Below are 17657 nucleotides of genomic sequence, written 5' to 3' on the forward strand. Positions count from 1 at the left end.
TGTTATATAAAAGACTTATATCCACCAGATAAATAATCATTTTCTTACTATGCTATCGTTATCCTTGGCTGATCTTTGGTAGACCATTTCTTAACCATCCGCCTTCGATCTATAGGTCACTGTATTAATCTAGTTCATCTTGTCTCTACTCAAATTAATAAGAATTGGCAATCTCAGGGATTGCCAAAAGAGGAATAGGTCCAAGTGGAAGATAGGATTTAGAAGTGAGTTTAATTAAAACATAATAAATAGTGTATTACAAAAAGGAGAATGGTATGTTCTTCGCAATCTACTCCCTTATACATTCTATCAATGTTCCACATTGAACTTGATAGAGAACATCACAACACGTAACTAGCAACATAGAACATACCTCCTAGCCACCTCAAGACCATAAAATTTCAAAAACCAAAGTGCACAAGTTTAAATTCAAAGCCTCAAAGGTCAAGAGCACAACAAATAAAACTAAATAAATAAATACGAACAAAGCCAACATTTGATGGAATCACTGAAAATCTGGTGGCTAGAGAGTTACAAGTTTATTCAAGCTAATCCTTCATCACCATTAAGGTTGAAAATAACATACCCAATTGAAAACCAATTTACATATACAAAGTGACTAACATTACTCACAAAGAGGGAGTAGAAGCTACACACTACCTCGCATCCAAGGTGCGCTAAAGAACATAACCAAACTCTTGGAGATCATATTATCCTAAGTTTACATAATCTGGTAGTAAAAAATTTCATTAACTTATGAAACATTTACCAAGTTCCATGATTTGTCTTTCCAAAAATGACATGCTAGATACACTTTCCAACAATATAATTAAGATCCTTCGATCACACACTGCAAGTTTCAGCATCACCCGAGATGGCATTGTAGAATGAAAACAAAATGTGATCTCCAAAAAGTGAGAGAGGTTATTGTAGGTCTCTACAACATGGTCCTATATGAATTGGAATCTCATCCATATCTCACACGAGCTTCGAGATATTCCCTGTCAAAGATTGCAGCCCTGTGGCATTTAGTGACCCTTAGGGACATTCTGGTTGAGCATGCCTGAGAACGTTCAAGCATTGAAGGGGACAAGATGAGGTTGGCAATAGGGTTTACCTGGCCACCTAGAGCTAATGGAGTAGACTGTTTGATCGCACGACGAAAGATGAGAGAGATTTGGTAGTTGGCAACTTTGTACTGGTCAACACTGCAAGTTTCAGCATCACCTGAGATGGCATTGTGGAATGAAAATGGAATGTGATCTCCAAAAAGTGAGAGAGGTTATTGTAGGTCTCTAAAACATGGTCCTGTAGGAATTGGAATCTCATCCATATCTCACATGAGCTCTGAGATATGCCCCGTCAAAGATTGCAGCCTTGTGGCATTTAGTGACCCTTGGGGACATTTTGATTGAGCGTGCCTGAGAATGTTTGAGCACTGAAGGGGAAAATATGAGGTTGGGGATAGGGTTTACCTAGCCACCCAAAGCTAATGGAGTAGACAGTTGGATCCCACAACGAAAGATGAGAGAGATTTGGCAGTTGGCAACTTTGTACTGGCCAACACTGTAAGTTTCAGCATCACCCGAGATGGCATTGTAGAATGAAAATGGAATGTGATCTCCAAAAAGTGAGAGAGGTTATTGTAGGTCTCTAAAACACAGTATTGTAGGAATTGTAATCTCATCCATATCTCACACGAGCTCCAAGATATGCCTCATCAAAGATTGCAGCCCTATGGCATTTAGTGACCCTTAGGGACATTCTGGTTCAGCGTGCCTGAGAATGTTCGAGCACTAAAGGGGACAAGATGAGGTTGGGGATAGGGTTTACCCAGCCACTCAGAGCTAATAGAGTAGACAGTTTGATCCCACGATGAAAGATGAGAGAGATTTGGCAGTTGGCACCTTTGTACTGGCCAACACTGCAAGTTTCAGCATCACCCAAGATGGTGTCATAAAATGAAAACAATGTGTTATCTCCAAAAAGTGAGAGAGGTTACTGTAGGTCTATGAAACATAGTTTTGTAGGAGCTAGAATTGCATCCATACTTTGCACGAGCTCCAAGATACACCACATCAAAGATTGCAGCCCTATGGCATTTAGTGACCCTTAGGGACATTGCGATTCGGCGTGTCGGATAACGTTCGAGCATTGAAGGGGATAGGATGAGGTTGGGGATAGGGTTTACTTGGCCATCTAGAGCTAATGGAGTAGATAGTTTGATCCCATGATGAAGGATGAAAGAGATTTGGTAGTGGGAAACTTTGTACTGGCCAACACTGCAAGTTTCAGCATCACCTGAGATGGTGTTGTAGAATGAAAATGGAATACGATCTCCAAAAAGTGAGCGAGGTTATTGTAGGTCTCTACAACACGGTCCTATAAGAACCAGAACCTCATCCATATCTCACATGAGCTTTAAGATATTACCCATCAAAGATATTTGAATTCATAGTGTTTAATGAGAATATAGTTGAGGCTTGCTTTACTTTTCTATGTTAAGTTTGGCTTTCAATTTTGGTTTCCCTACTTATCTATGTGAAAGTTCCACTTTCATAAGTAACGTGGATGCAATAATACTAAATTAAGTATAGGTCCATGGTTCTAGAAGCTTCACATAGCTTCTCTTCAACTATGGATCTTGTAAGCATTGTACCATGACTATTGGTGTTGTGAGAATATACAAAGCATATATATTGTTTGACCAAATGTCTTCAATGAACATGAACTATATGGAAGAAGAGAAGACATGTTGCAAAGTCTTTGAAAATTTTCTTCAAGAAATGTAAGGATCCATAGGTGATTCATCCAAATTATTTGGTAAAATAAGTGGAGGAATGAATCAACCTTGACAATAGAGGTAAATGCTGAATAATATTTATTTAATCACATTGTTTGAAAAAGCTTTAATGACCTTTAAATACAATTGAAAGAAATGGAATTGATCTCCCTTACTCATGTACATGAACAAAATTGGAATTTAAAAAAGAGAGGGACATCCACCATAAAACCATGCAATCATGCACTTCTTGATGGGAGTATCATAAGTTCATTGTTAGATGGATATGCCAAATGTGGAAGAAATAAAAGGAAAGTATGTTGATTGATTGAATATAAAACCAAACATGTGGGATATTTAAAAATATATCATGGGGCTATTAATAAAATCAAACTAATAGAATCAAACTCTACAAACATGGGTATTCAAACTATGAACAAAAAAAAATCATTATTGAGGTTTTAGCATGTTGAGAAAGATAGGATCTTATTGAAGCTAACAAGAAGCATCATTGTATATAGTGTTTTATAGGCATAAAATTAAAGTGGCATAAAACCATTCACATGCAAAAACATCTAGAACATGTGATAAAATCATACGTTCAAACCATTCATGTAGCCATAGTCACAAATTTCAGCAAAGAATTCAACCAACATAAAGGTGCTAAACTTTGTAAGCTATGGATAACTATTGATCTTTAAATATAAAAACATTTGTATGGGTCTAAGGTAATATGCATTATGAAATTTCTTGATTTTCCAAAATATTATATCTTAAAATTCACAATCATCAAATCTTAGCATCCAATCAACTAATCCAGTAATACAAGCATCAAACCAATGTGATAACAAAAAATAAAAGTTGATTCCATAAGGTCTAACGATGTCATATAATTCATTTATCAATAATTTGAAACATCATAAGCATATGTCTAATAATGTCATACATAAAATATATGTAAAAAATGACATACATAGAAAAAATTATACAAAACATATGCCCAATAATGCCATATAGGTGTAAAATGTACATCATTAGATATATACTCTTTCCAACTAGGGGAACAAAATAAATCCCTAATTGTCTTTAATTCCCAACAAGTGGGAGATGGTGTATATAACGAGGTCTTCCTAACATGCTCACTAGTCCATTAGTCTAGAATCTTCTATAACTCAACATGTTACAATCAAAATTATATGTGAATAAATAACTATTTTATTTTATATATATATATATATATATATATATATATATATATACACATACACACACACACACACACACACACACACACACATAAAACTTAATATTTTCTTACAACTAGCTGATAATTCCTCTATATATACACCTCAGGGATACACTGATGGTTAGGAGTAATAAGACCCTACAAAAACCATCAAAGTTATCACTCGATTGTGCCTATGAATTTTATATTGAATTTCAGTACTAATGAAATTTTAATGTAAACTCTTCCATACCTTAGTCATTGGCTTAGAACTAGTGAGTGCAATAAGGACTCATTGATCAATCTAATGATGAAGATGTAAAGTAATCTCTAATGTCAATAGCTAAAAATGATAATACATGAGACTCAAATGCAGTTATGAAGAATACACATTTTCTTTTGTCTCCATATCAAATAAAATATTTTGATACCTCTGTGAATGTAGTATGACATCCTTCATTTTATAGTGTTGATCCCAAAGCTACAACACTTATTATTTATTACACATGTATGTAAATCTATTAAGCATCAAATTCAACACCTTTGTGTGAAAAATAATGTACTATATGTTAGAGTAATAAATTCATTTTCTTATTAATTAAATTATATTGATAAAATTACTAAGTTACTTATTATATTGATATAGTTTACTTATAATTCCTTTCGATTTACAACTAATTGAAATGATTTCCCTAATTTTCCATCTAGTCACTAGGAAATTGGATTTGTTGTCTCTTTCTCTTAAAGAACCAGATCTACTAGTTCCTTTGGTCTAGAAGCCTTCCTTTGAGATTGGGGTTTTGAAAGGTTCAAGGGTTAAGGAACTTTTTATAGAATATCTTGAAGAAGGAGAGATCATGTATAATGGTTTTGAGGAAGTCTAGAGTTCCACCCAGATGGTGTTACAAAATGGCCAAGCGGAGGAGGAGGTAGAAGAATAAATAGAATAAATGTATGAGAAGGAGGGTCATGGGGGAAATGGAAAATTTGGGGAGGGAAGAAATTAGGATAATGGGTCAAATATGCTTCTCAACTAGAAGGAGACTATTGCATTGGACACTAATACTAGTCCGCCTTGTAGCAAAGATCACCAATGTTGGTGATGACCTTGTTAAGGAGATCAGTATCACTACCAATCAGAATTTTACCTATAAGCCTACAAGACTTCATCCCTTGGTAGTGGTAATGGTGGTAATTATGGTTGAATGTGTTTGAAATAGAAAAAGAAATGAAGGGTGTTTTGCATGACACTATTCACTCATCATAGGTTGTATGGATTAAATAGAAAAAGAAATGAAGGGTGTTTTGCATGACACTATTCACTCATCATAGGTTGTATGGATTCAAACCCACAACCAAGCTTCTATACCATTATAAAAATTACAAATTATAAGACTATGCCTTTCATGATAGTCACATTTTCATATTGGCAAATGAAGAATGACTTTTGGAACAAACATAATAAATACTTCCAAATACAAATGAAGCCAATGTATTGTATTATAAGCTAGAATGGTAAAGACCAAGCCCAAACATTTATTAAGGTGTAGTATTTATAATTGTCAGGTTCATGTGAAGAAGTCATCGTTCATATTCTCATTGTTTTGTAATTTGATGATAAGAAGAATACAATGATATAGAGGTTGATAGTGACTTAAAACTTTACAAAATGCAATCAATGAGAATTTTACATTGAGGGGAGGGTAATAATCAATGTTTCATTCTCATTGTTTGACAAACTCTTATATAAAGAGGGAGTAGACAGATGATATGGTTTAGTCTTCTTCTAAGAATCTTAGTCATATTGGTTCAGAAGGATTCGTGATACAACTACTATACTTAGCATGACCAATTGATGCTAAAAACCTTAGTATTGATGCTACAAACCTTAGTATTGACATAATTTAACCTCTACAATTCTAGGCATAAGATGATTAGCATACAATGGTACTTGAAAAAAGAACACTAATAAATATTGAGGATGTGAATTGATAATACCATTTCACAGATGATTTTGGCATCTAACCCTTTATCACTTGTGCGTCAACTTTATTAGCCCTCTTCTTTGGTGACCTACAAATTAAGAATTAGCACAGTAAAAAATCTAAGATAAGATTAAAAAAATGGGTCCTATTAAAGAATCTAATATAAATTCAAATAATGTATCTAGATTCTAAACAAATCAAAACTAAATCTCATCACTTACACATCATAACAATACGGTCCACCTTAGTCATGTGATAGTCTTGGGGAAGAGGTTGTAACATTGTATTTGGATCCAATTGATCACTTTTTCTCTCTCTCTCCCAATTCAATCGAATGAGCCAACTAGATTTGATCAACATTTTAATGTCTCAAGTATTGCCTCGTGGTTTCACTCGCGAAATTTCCAAAGAATCTTATTATGTGGTTTTCCACCATATTTTATCAAGTGGAAATTTGATGTTACAACAAGGTTTGAATAATGAAGAATCTTCCTCTCTATTTGCTAATCCTCGAATAACCACAAGTTAGGATTCTTCATAGGATATCATCTAAGCCATGTGCCTATTACAACCACCGCACCGACATGGTACTCTAAACCTTCACCGTCTATAACCAAGTGATCCAATTTTTGTTTGGCTTCAACACAACAACACAAATAATAATCTGTCCCTTCTTCATTGTCTTCAGGTGCAATAACAACAAAAATATGGCCTGCAGTGACAAATGTACAAAATGTTGTCATTAATTCATAAAATACTTGGGTAAAAGTTATAAAGTTACATATTGAAACTACAAAGATATATATATATATATATATATATATATTACCAGGTTGCACTAGATCTGACAAGCGGTCAAAGTCAATAGATGAATCCATCTCTACCATTTCTAGTGCTTGTGGGGGACGATAGGTGTCAATTGGGTCCAAAACTCATATACCCCATTTGTCCACCCATTCAATTGACTCACAGTCATCCCAATTTTCCTCTGCACATGATGGACAATAGCATGCCATTTTTCGTGTGTGCATATTCCATGAACCTACATTAGAGCTTCTAAAAGAGTGTAACTCACTAGATCCTGTTAGTGTGCAACAATCTTGATATGGTGCAATGTTACTATTATCTATCAACCAAAAAAATCTATGAATTGTAGACTCACCTTCCTTACCTTGACCCATTGTAGCCTTACACCATTGGACGATGGATTTTGCATGTATCAATATTGCTCCATCTTTGTAATTTAGTTCTTCATGAGCCAAGGCTCTTTTAATGCATGCGCCTGGACCATCGTGTTCTCCCATACCATGACTAGCCTCTGTGAAATTCCACATATATTGAATTCTACACAACTTGTGCATCCTTGTCAACCAGTAGAACATCTGTGCATTCTTGAATTGAGATGCACAATTGTCTGACCAAATAATGTGTTGACGATATGATATGCCCCTGTTAGCCAAATCTCCATAAAATAGTTAAACACAACCATGTACAAACTTCGTAGAATGTGATCAATTATCGCTGATGTAAAAATGGTACTCCCTCAAAATCTTCCTATCATCCTCTATACTTGTAGGTGAATGCATGAATGTTATATGAACAAATATGGAAACCTATTGAGATGTATAATACTTTGCTTGCACCTCATTTTGTTGTTGTAGTGTGTAGTTCTCTGCAAAATCTACAACTAAAATAATGGTATCTAATGGAAACGTATCCTTGCACAACTTGAATTGCAAATCCAACCATCAAGCTCTATGGGTATGCCTTGCATACTCGTAAAAAATCTTTTCATGGAAAAATCTTCATGAACTCATACACTGGAATCTTTTCAATAACTAGATCACATCTTTTACCATGTTTCCCATCTTTTAGAGCATATGTCACTGTCTTGAATTTTTTGTAATCTACTATTTCATTTCCAATCGTATGTGTACTATCCATATGTTGACAAGTTGATAAAAGTTGCAAAGAACCACAAAATAAGCACGTACCATTCAAGCATGATGTCTTGTAAAATTGTTGGCCATTCCTTATTTCACATAAAATGTTGGATATGAATTCCCTTGAAGATCTTGGTGGCTCTTTTATGTCACAATCCTGCAAAACAAATTGAGAATGCAAAACTACGCATATGTGCCTAAAAATATCAAAATGGTTAGAAAATTCAATATGTATCCTACAACAACAAGTTGTGTGTGTGTGATTTATTTTCACATAAAAAGGTTTACCCATCTCAAAAAATCTTTGACTTATTCAAATTTGAGGATACATACCAATAAATTTTGCAAAAAATTGTGTCCCAGTTGAGGCCAAAAAATGTTTCACATGTGGCTCGCGATTTTGGCTACCAATCCTCCTTCTTACAACATCTCTTTGATTAGGAGAAACACGTGTGTTATTTTTCCAAAAATCTTCGATCAATGATTTCAAGGCTTCACTAATTTTTTTATCCTTTCGCAGTAGTCTACTACTAAATGTCCATAACTCATTTTTTGTTGGATCTTCTAATCTCTCATGCCTTAGCATGGCTCTCCTTAAGGTACCTCTACCAATTTTTAATGTTTTGCTTGTCTTTCTCATGAGTCGAGCTTTCTTCATTTGGCTACTTACTATTGTCGATGTGAGTACTCATCTTGTGATATTACTATCTTTGGTGCATGATTTCGAACCCACTTTGTCATAAGCACTCATTAGATTCTTTACAATATTTCTTTCATTTGAATCATCCATCGTTCTTAGCCAAAGAATCTTCATGATAGGCCTAAATTTCAAATTCCTCATCATTTCAACAAATAATTGGTATTGACCTGTAATATTTAATTCTTCAAAAAATAATCTCCACATATGATTAACTTTTCTTTGACAAGTATGCTTGCTAATCTTGTTAGGCATTGATTTCAAAATGTTAGTATAATATCAATCAAATATTTTGGTTTTATAAAACGAATTCTAGAAGGTTTTCTAATCTCTTCAATTCTCTCAACATTTTGAACATCAATATAAGGTTGAGCATATTGTGTACCTTGAACCAAAGATGATGTGCCTTGGCAATAAGATCTAAAAGATGGAATATCACCTACTTGATGTGTTGATGTTGTGCTTTCAACATGACATGATGGAGTGTGTATATCGTCAGATCTATAAATCAGTGTCTCTTCAACATGAGAGAATGATATGACTTCAACATTTGAAGATGGTGTAGTGGATGATATGACTCCAACATTTGAAGATGGTTTAGCATATGATATGACTCCAACATTGGAGGATGGTGTAGCTTCACAATTCAATTGTCTTCTTGAGCGTAACAATCTCATTCGTTCTCTTTGTCTTTTTAATTCTTCCTCCTTGTTTCTTTGTACTGGTGGTTCTTGATCCTCTTCGAAAGTCAATTATTCATCATTACTTTTCAATTTTCTTTGTTCACATAGTAATTTCATTTTATCTCTTTTAATTGTCAAATCTCTCTCCCTATCTGCATTTGTTTGAATCTTTGGTTTCTTCCTTGGCATGATGATGATTTCTACATGTCAAATTATTCAAACATCCGAATTACTTAAAATGTGTAAATTACAAATTATTCAATTGCATATAAAAATTATAATTATTTGAATGAATACACAATATATATCAAAAGACTTGTCCAATTTCTAACCATTTTGAAATAACATTTCATTCAAACATACAATTTTCAATGAATTCATTATATATTACATAACATATCAAATTATAATAAAATTTGTATCTATATATCGACAAACAATATTTAAAATGGATTGCACTAATCTTTTCTATTAAAGGAATATTCAAAAATTCTTCAAATCATGTATCCAATGATTGAATTTGGTGTTTGCTAGCTTGGAAAAGTATTGAAATAGTGTTTGCTATGTTGAAACCCGTGTTTTCTATTGGAATAATAGAGAGCATAACAAACCAAAAGTTAAAAATGGATGAAATGGGCCCCAAGGTTGGTTTTTGACCATTTTTTTGGTGATTTGAGATAGTGCGTACGCCCTATAGTGCGTACACCCTATAAAGCACGTACGCACTATAGTGCATATGCACTATCTCAAAACACATCACTCCCCATCCTCCCTACTCTCTATCCTCCCTACTCTCTCTCCCATCCCCTCCCTCTCTCTCTTCCTACTCTCTCCCATCCTTTACTCTCTCTCACTCTCCCTCTCCCACCACCTACTCTCTCTACCTCTCTCACCCTGTCTCCTCTCCCATCCTTGGCTCTTTAGATCTCTCACACACACTCTTATCCCCCTATCTCTCTCCCTCTCCCTCTCCTACCACCTAATTTCTCTCCCCCATCCCCTACTCTCTCTCTTCTCTTCCATCCCCTACTTTGTCTCTCTTACACACATTCTCATTCTCCCTCTCTCTCCCTCTCCCACCGCCTACTTTCTCTCCCCCATCATCGTACTCTCTCTACCACAACCTACTCTCTCTCACACTCACACTACTACTACCTACTATCTCTCTCTCCCTCTCTACTCTCTCTCTCTCCCATCTTGTACAAGATCTCTCTGCCTCTCCCACTCTCTCTCCCACCGCCTACTTTCTCTCCCATGTCCCCTACTCTCTCTCTCTCATCTCCCATCCCCTACTCTCTCAAACTCTCCCCCATCCCCTACTCTCTCTCTCTCCTCTCCCATCCCCTACTCTCTCCCATCCCCTACTTTATCTCTCTTACACATACACCCCTATCCCCCCTCTCTCTTTCCCTCTCCCACCACCTACTTTCTCTCCCCCATCGTCATACTCTCTCTGCCACCCCCCACTCTCACACTCTCACACTCTCTCCCATACCTTGCTCTGTCTCTCTTACACACACACTCCCATCCCCCCTCTCTCTTTTCCTCTCCCACCACCTACTTTCTCTCCCCCATCATCGTTCTCTCTCTCTACCACCCCCTACTTTCACACTTTCACACTCTCTCCCATCCCCTACTCTCTCACTTTCATAGATACACACTCTCTTATCCCCCCACTCTTCTTCTTCTCTCCCATCCCCTACTCTCTACATCTATCACACACACTCTCATCCCCCCTATTTCTCTCCCTCTCCCTCTCCCTCTCCCTCTCCCTCTCCTACTACCTACTATCTATCTCTCTCAAGTTCTCTCTCTCTCTCTCTCTCTCTCTCTCTCTCTCTCTCTCTCTCTCTCTCTCTCTCTCTCTCTCTCTCTCTCTCTCTCTCTCTCCCCCCCCCATCCCCTACTAGTTTCTCTCAAACTCTCACACTCTCTCCCATCCTTTACTCTATCTCTCTTATAAATAAATACACATTCCCATTCCCCCCCCCCCCTCTCTATCTCTCTCACAGTCCTTGTCCCATTGCCTACTCTCTCCCATCCCCTACTCTATCTCTCTTAAATGCTTCCATTCCACCTCTCTCTCCCTCTCTCACTCTCTCCCTCTCTCTCCCATCCCTCTACCATTGCCTACTCTCTCTATCTCTCTCTCCCCTCTCTCATTCTTGACTCTCTTCCTTTCACACACACACACCCATCCCCCCTCTCTCCTCTTCCATCCCCTACTTTTTCTCTCACTTGCTCTCCCTCTCCCACTCCCTCTCTCACTGCCTACTCTCTCTCTCACTCTCACTTTCTCCCTCTCCACTCTCTCTTGCTTTGCTACCCTCTACTCTCTCTTAAATTTTCACACTCTCTCCTATCCCCTACTCTCTCTCTCTCTCTCTCTCTCTCTCTCTCTCTCTCTCTCTCTCTCTCTGACACACATTTCTGTTCCCCCCTCTCTCCCCCTCTCCCACTCCCTCTCCCACTCCCTCTCCCATCGCCTACTCTCTCTTCCATCCCCTACTCTCTCTTGAGCTACTTTATCTTCCCCCTCTCCCATTCCATACTTTCTCTCTTTCGCATACATGCACTCCCATCCTCCTCTCTCTCAAGTTCTTCCTCTCCCACTCTGTCTCCCATCGCCTACTCTCTCTCTCCCCCATCCCCTACTCTTAATCTCTCTCCCAACTTGTACTCTCTCTCACACTTCCTCTCTCTCCCATCCCCTACTTTAAATCTCTTTCCCCCATCCCACACTCTCTCTTTTCCACCCCTACTCTCTCTCAAAATTCCTCTCTTTGCCACCCCTACTCTCTCTCTCTCTCTCTCTCATCCTATACTCTCTTTGCCACCAGTACTCTCTCTCTCTCATCCTATACCCTCTTTGCCACCCCTATTCTTTCTCACTTTCTCTCTCCTATCCTGTACTCTCTCCCCTCTCCTATCCCCTACTTTCTCTCTATCTCTTTCACACACACACATAGCCATTCCCCTATCCCTCCCCCTCCACCTAGTTCTCTTTTTCAACTTAGATCTTAATAGTGCATGCACTTTATAGTGCGTTCACACTATAGCATGCACATGCTATTAAGAACTGAGGTTTAAATAGCGCATGCGCGCTATAGGGCACACACGTTATGTAAACCTTAATTAAACCCAAGCCTAAGGCTTGGTTTTTCCTTGGAGATCCAATCCAAAGATTTGGATTTGATGAACAGGCCTGAGATGTGTTTTCCAGCAAACATACAAAAAATAATTATTTTTTCTTCTGTGCCCCCCTTCAAGATTTCTCGTGGTTGGGTATCGATAAGATCAGGTTACATAGCATTATAGGTCTTTGTGTTAGCTATCTAACCATATAATGTATTTTTAATTTGAACTATTTCAAGCCTTTCATCTATAATTTCTTTTGAATGTATGTTCATTTTTTGTAAAAAAACACCACAGACTAATTGGGCTATAGATTTTAGCTCATTCATCAAATTTTGTAACAACTTAGTTTTTTAGAAACTAGACTCCGTTCTACACACTTTGAAAAAAAAAAGTTTTGATTTTAGATTAGTTTTCAATTATTTCTAGGGGAAGCACACAGATATTTCACGTTTTTGGAATGTGTCTAGTTAAAAAATTCATTAAAAAAAAAATACACATTATAAAATTACCCGAAAAAATTTGGGATAAACTACATAGTGTTAAGTAACTTTTGACCAGAGCAATTAAAGAATTTCAAAAAAAAAGTTAAAATTTTTGGGGGGCTATACTTTGTACTGTGTTATGTTTTTTTGGAATAAAAAGTACCACTTTTTGTGGCCCCCTTTTTTGAGGACCTAAAACTAAACCATTTTGAAAAAAAATTAGTAGTTTAGAAACTAGATTCAAAGGACTACGACTTTTGTTTTTTTCATATCTGAAAATTTTGAGCGTAACTATCTTCAAATTCTTGTTGAAGTTCAAAATTTTTAGATTTCAGGAAAAAGGTGTCCACTTATTCCCCCCTTTTAGCACCACAACTTTGTGCATTTACCCAGAGATAAGTTAGGTGTCATGCAGAACAACTTCCTCACAAAGAGGGAGTGTTAGTCTTGGTAGCTTGGATAGTTGTTCATCCATATGTAGTTAATTAGAAAATATTTTTTTTGCTAACTAATTTGTTAGAGTTAGGAAAAATAATTGTTAATTAATTGACCACTTTTGGAAATAACTAGAAACTGACTTGGTTAGGGTTGTTTAGTTATTTTTAGTCTCAACCGTTGATTGAGAATCAATCTTAGCAATTGGTTTTCTAATAGTAGTATAAAAGGGAGTTAGGGGGGAATTCAGAGAACAAGTTTGTAGAAGCACTTGCAATGTTAGCAAATCAGTTTGCAGTGATAGCAAATAGTCTTGTAGTGTTAGCAAGGGTGCAGTGATAGTGTTGGGGATAATAGTGGAAGAATGTCAACAAGAGAAATTAGGATTTTTTCTAAGTACTACCAGTGAGAGGCAAGGAATTTTGTATCTCTTGATTTGTTGAAGTTAATATAATTTCCTCATCTGTAGAATTAGTTTTCCCTTAAGGAGTTTTCCAGGTATGATTCATCCAAAAACATTCTATTCTTTGTGTTGTGAATTTCTTTCTGTATTTTATAAGTGAACTTGCAATTGTTTTATTTTTAATATTAGCTAGGAATTTATTTTTGGTAGTTTAATAATCATTTATGATAGGAGATTAATAATTAGTGACTACAATAGGAATTTTCACACTACACAACATAAGGGGAAAAAACCAAAGAAGTGTACGAAATGTCAATAATAGAAAATAAAAGTAATTGCAAATAGAGATGTATTCATGTCCATTCTCACACCCTTACTCTTTTATGTATGAGAAACTTTGTGCAATCCAATAAGGAAGTGGCAGAGAAGAAGGAAATGCCTGAGAAACTTTGTGTAGTAAAGAAGAAAATAGAAGAGAATGAGAAAGGAAACACCTATTTGGTCGATTGTTATTTTATAGTAGATTTGGCTACAACTAGCATAGTGCAACTAGAAGGCAACTAGAAAGTTTTGGACTTTACTTTCATTCTTCGAAAGAAGATAAAAATAGAAAATATAAAGTTCTTGAATTTTATTTTACTATTTTTTTGGTGGAAAAATGAAATTAGACACCAAAAAATTTGGGATTAACCAATAATAAAAAGGGAATTACTACATATAAATTAATTTAAAAAATAAAGTTTTTCAAAACCTTAGTTTCATCAGACTATTTTTACATTCACAATTATTAGAAGAGGACTAATGAAAACATTAGTTCCATGCCTTGTATAAGATAGGGACTAACAAGAACAATCAAGGATGACACAATGGAAATACAATTTTCTTTATTCAGTCTACAAGAATGAAAGCAAAGCATACAAGTTATAGTTAAAGGTGACATAAATGGGTTAAGTAATTTTCTTTCCAGTTTCAGGCGAAGTGGATGTCCTCTCTTTCATTTATGTGCTTTTATGATGGAATGTTGGTGTTAATAATTGTTTTCATAAACACGTACGTGCATCCTCTTAAAGATGGAATGCTTCTCATTAACATGGATTGTACTTGCACTAATGATGCTGCTCATATTCTTCATCTTCTTCAACATGACAAGATGCTAAGTGGTTCTCTCTTGTAGCCTTTGTTTTGTTTATAGGTTCATGTGTAATGCAATTGGCTTCCCTTTCTTTATTTTACTCATATTTCTCAAAGACACGAGTATTGATTTAAAATTAAAAATATGGATAATATCATATCTAAGTTTTATTTGGGTATCAGTTTTATTTGAGTAGGCTGGCATTGACAATTGAATTTTTTTTCCTATGTGAGCTAGGGTTGAAATATTTTTCCTTTTCTTGTGTTTGAGTATGATTTTGGTGTCATGTGTTATATCATATCTAAGTTGTATTTGGGTAGGCTAGCATTGACAATTGAAGCTTTTTTTTCTATGTGGGCTAAGGTTTAAGTCTTTTTCCTTTTCATGTGTTCGAGTATAATTTTGGTGTCTTGTGTTCTTGTTAGCACTTAGGTAGGTAGGTTTTTTTATTCAGATTGTGGTGGAGGGTGGTGTTAAATATTTTTCCTAAAGTATTTGGGTATTATATTATAATAGGTTTTTTATTAAAATAAGTCAGAACGGGCCTCAATCTATTTGAAAATTTAGTATAAATTATCAAAACTTAATAGTAGAACTAAAAAATGTTATAAGGACAAAATAAAATTGCAATATAAACTAAGTAATATAATTGGAAACAAACCAATGACATCTTAGATTGAATTATAAATATTAGACTATTTAGAAAAATCCTATATTTAGAGAGCTTATGTGAGATACTTCTTCAGAGATTAAAAACTTATTTAGGTATATCCATTATTACAATCCAAATAATGCTATCCCATAGGAATAGGTATGTTAACCAACATTTAAGCAATAATATAAATTGACAAAAGTAACATTGCTGGAATGAAAACAATATTTTGTAGAAGCAATAGAAAATGTATTAACATGAACAACTTGAAATATAGACCCATCACAATAGAATTTTTTTATCATAAGAATATGTTTTCATTTGATCCCCACTTGTAGGTAAATTAATTGAGGATTGGGTACTAATAAAAGAAATCCATGCAAGAGATTATCTCAAGTCAAAACTTACCCTATGAAAATTAAGAACCTTAGAAAATGATATTGAATCATTGGAAATTGTATTATTGTTAAAGAAACTTTAGGATAAACTATAAGATGGTCATTACCAATGTCCTTTCACCAATTTTATGAAAGTTTCTTCTGAGAACTATACAAAAATTCCAAAGATAATTCTCAATATAAAAATAGGGCCTATGATGAAATGCCATCATCTTATAGTTCAATAGTTAAGACTAAGCTCTATCACTAAACTAGAGAATGACTTCTCTAGGTAGAAGTTTTGAATGATCCACTTCACTTAGAATATGAAAAGTTTAGGTGTTTGAAAACTTTTCTAATAGAATTCATCTTAAAGATAAAATTTGGGAAGTATTATGAATAACATTATATACCTCATCATATTAGAAATAAAAGGAAAAACAACTCAATCTTACCAAAACAAGGAAAACTATATGTAAACTCTTCCAATGTGTTGAAGGAAGAAGCCTAATAATACATAGAGAGGGGAAATAAATTCCAACAACATGACTCATTGTTATAGCTATCTATCTATCCCCTTTCTAGAAGGTTAAATACATATTCTTCAAACATGAATCACACCACAAGAAAATTAACACTTAAAACTATTTTTATCCTCAAAGAAAAGATAAAAACCATCTACAACCAACACTACAATTAAGGAGAGAGGACAAGAAACAATAAAATATAAAAACATAAAAACAGAAATATAGATTAGGATATTATTTACCAAATCTTCCTCACAACCCAATATGTGTTTGCTAGAAGAAGTGAGATTATAAGCCTAATAAAATGATTTACGATTATGTATATCAAACATAAATATACAATTGATAGTCCCCCTAATTTTATAAGTATTTCATTATTATTTAGTTAAGAAAATATCACAATCACCTTATACATAAAAATAATTGATCTAAAAAAACTATTTATTGCTAATATCATCTTAAAATAGACACAAATACTATATTCATATTGAAAAGGTGTTAACTCAAATAAAATACAATAATAGTATTTTAAACATGTAATTATTTGTTCATTTCATAAAATGAGCATTTATTATATTTAAAAGATGAGATGGAATAGGACATTAACTCTTTAATAAGATGCAACACATTATGGTCTAATTCCATTGACTTTATGACTTTTCTCTCTATAATGTCTAACATAATAAGTCATTTGTACCTTCTCTTTCATTTCATATACTAGCACTTGCATATTTGAGGGGCACAATGATTATGCCAATAGTGAAATATATGGCAAATGGTTATGTTGAGACAAATTAATGGATCCCTCTCTATATCTATATCTAGATATCTATATGTATCTATTTGACTCATAATTTCTCTACCTACCTATATATCTCTATCTTTATATATTTCTTACATACCCGAATATAAACTCATTTATCACAAACAATCCTTATCTTTCTTATCTCTTTACTTTTAGTGTCCCTCTATCTATATTCAATTTTCTCTATTTCTATTTACTTAATCTATCTATCTATCTACCTACCTACCTACCTATCTATATATCTATCACCTCTTAATATTTATCATTCAATCTCTTTATTTCTCCTTCCTCTCTCCTCTTCATATTTCTCTTCAACTCACTCTCCTTTGCTTTATCGAGCTACATTTGTATTTCCATCGTTCTCTATCATTTAAAATCTTCACTAATTCTC

The sequence above is a fragment of the Cupressus sempervirens genome, chromosome 1 (genome assembly GCF_028749045.1).
Source record: "Cupressus sempervirens isolate cs-2001-9-10 chromosome 1, ASM2874904v1, whole genome shotgun sequence".
NCBI lineage: Eukaryota > Viridiplantae > Streptophyta > Pinopsida > Cupressales > Cupressaceae > Cupressus > Cupressus sempervirens.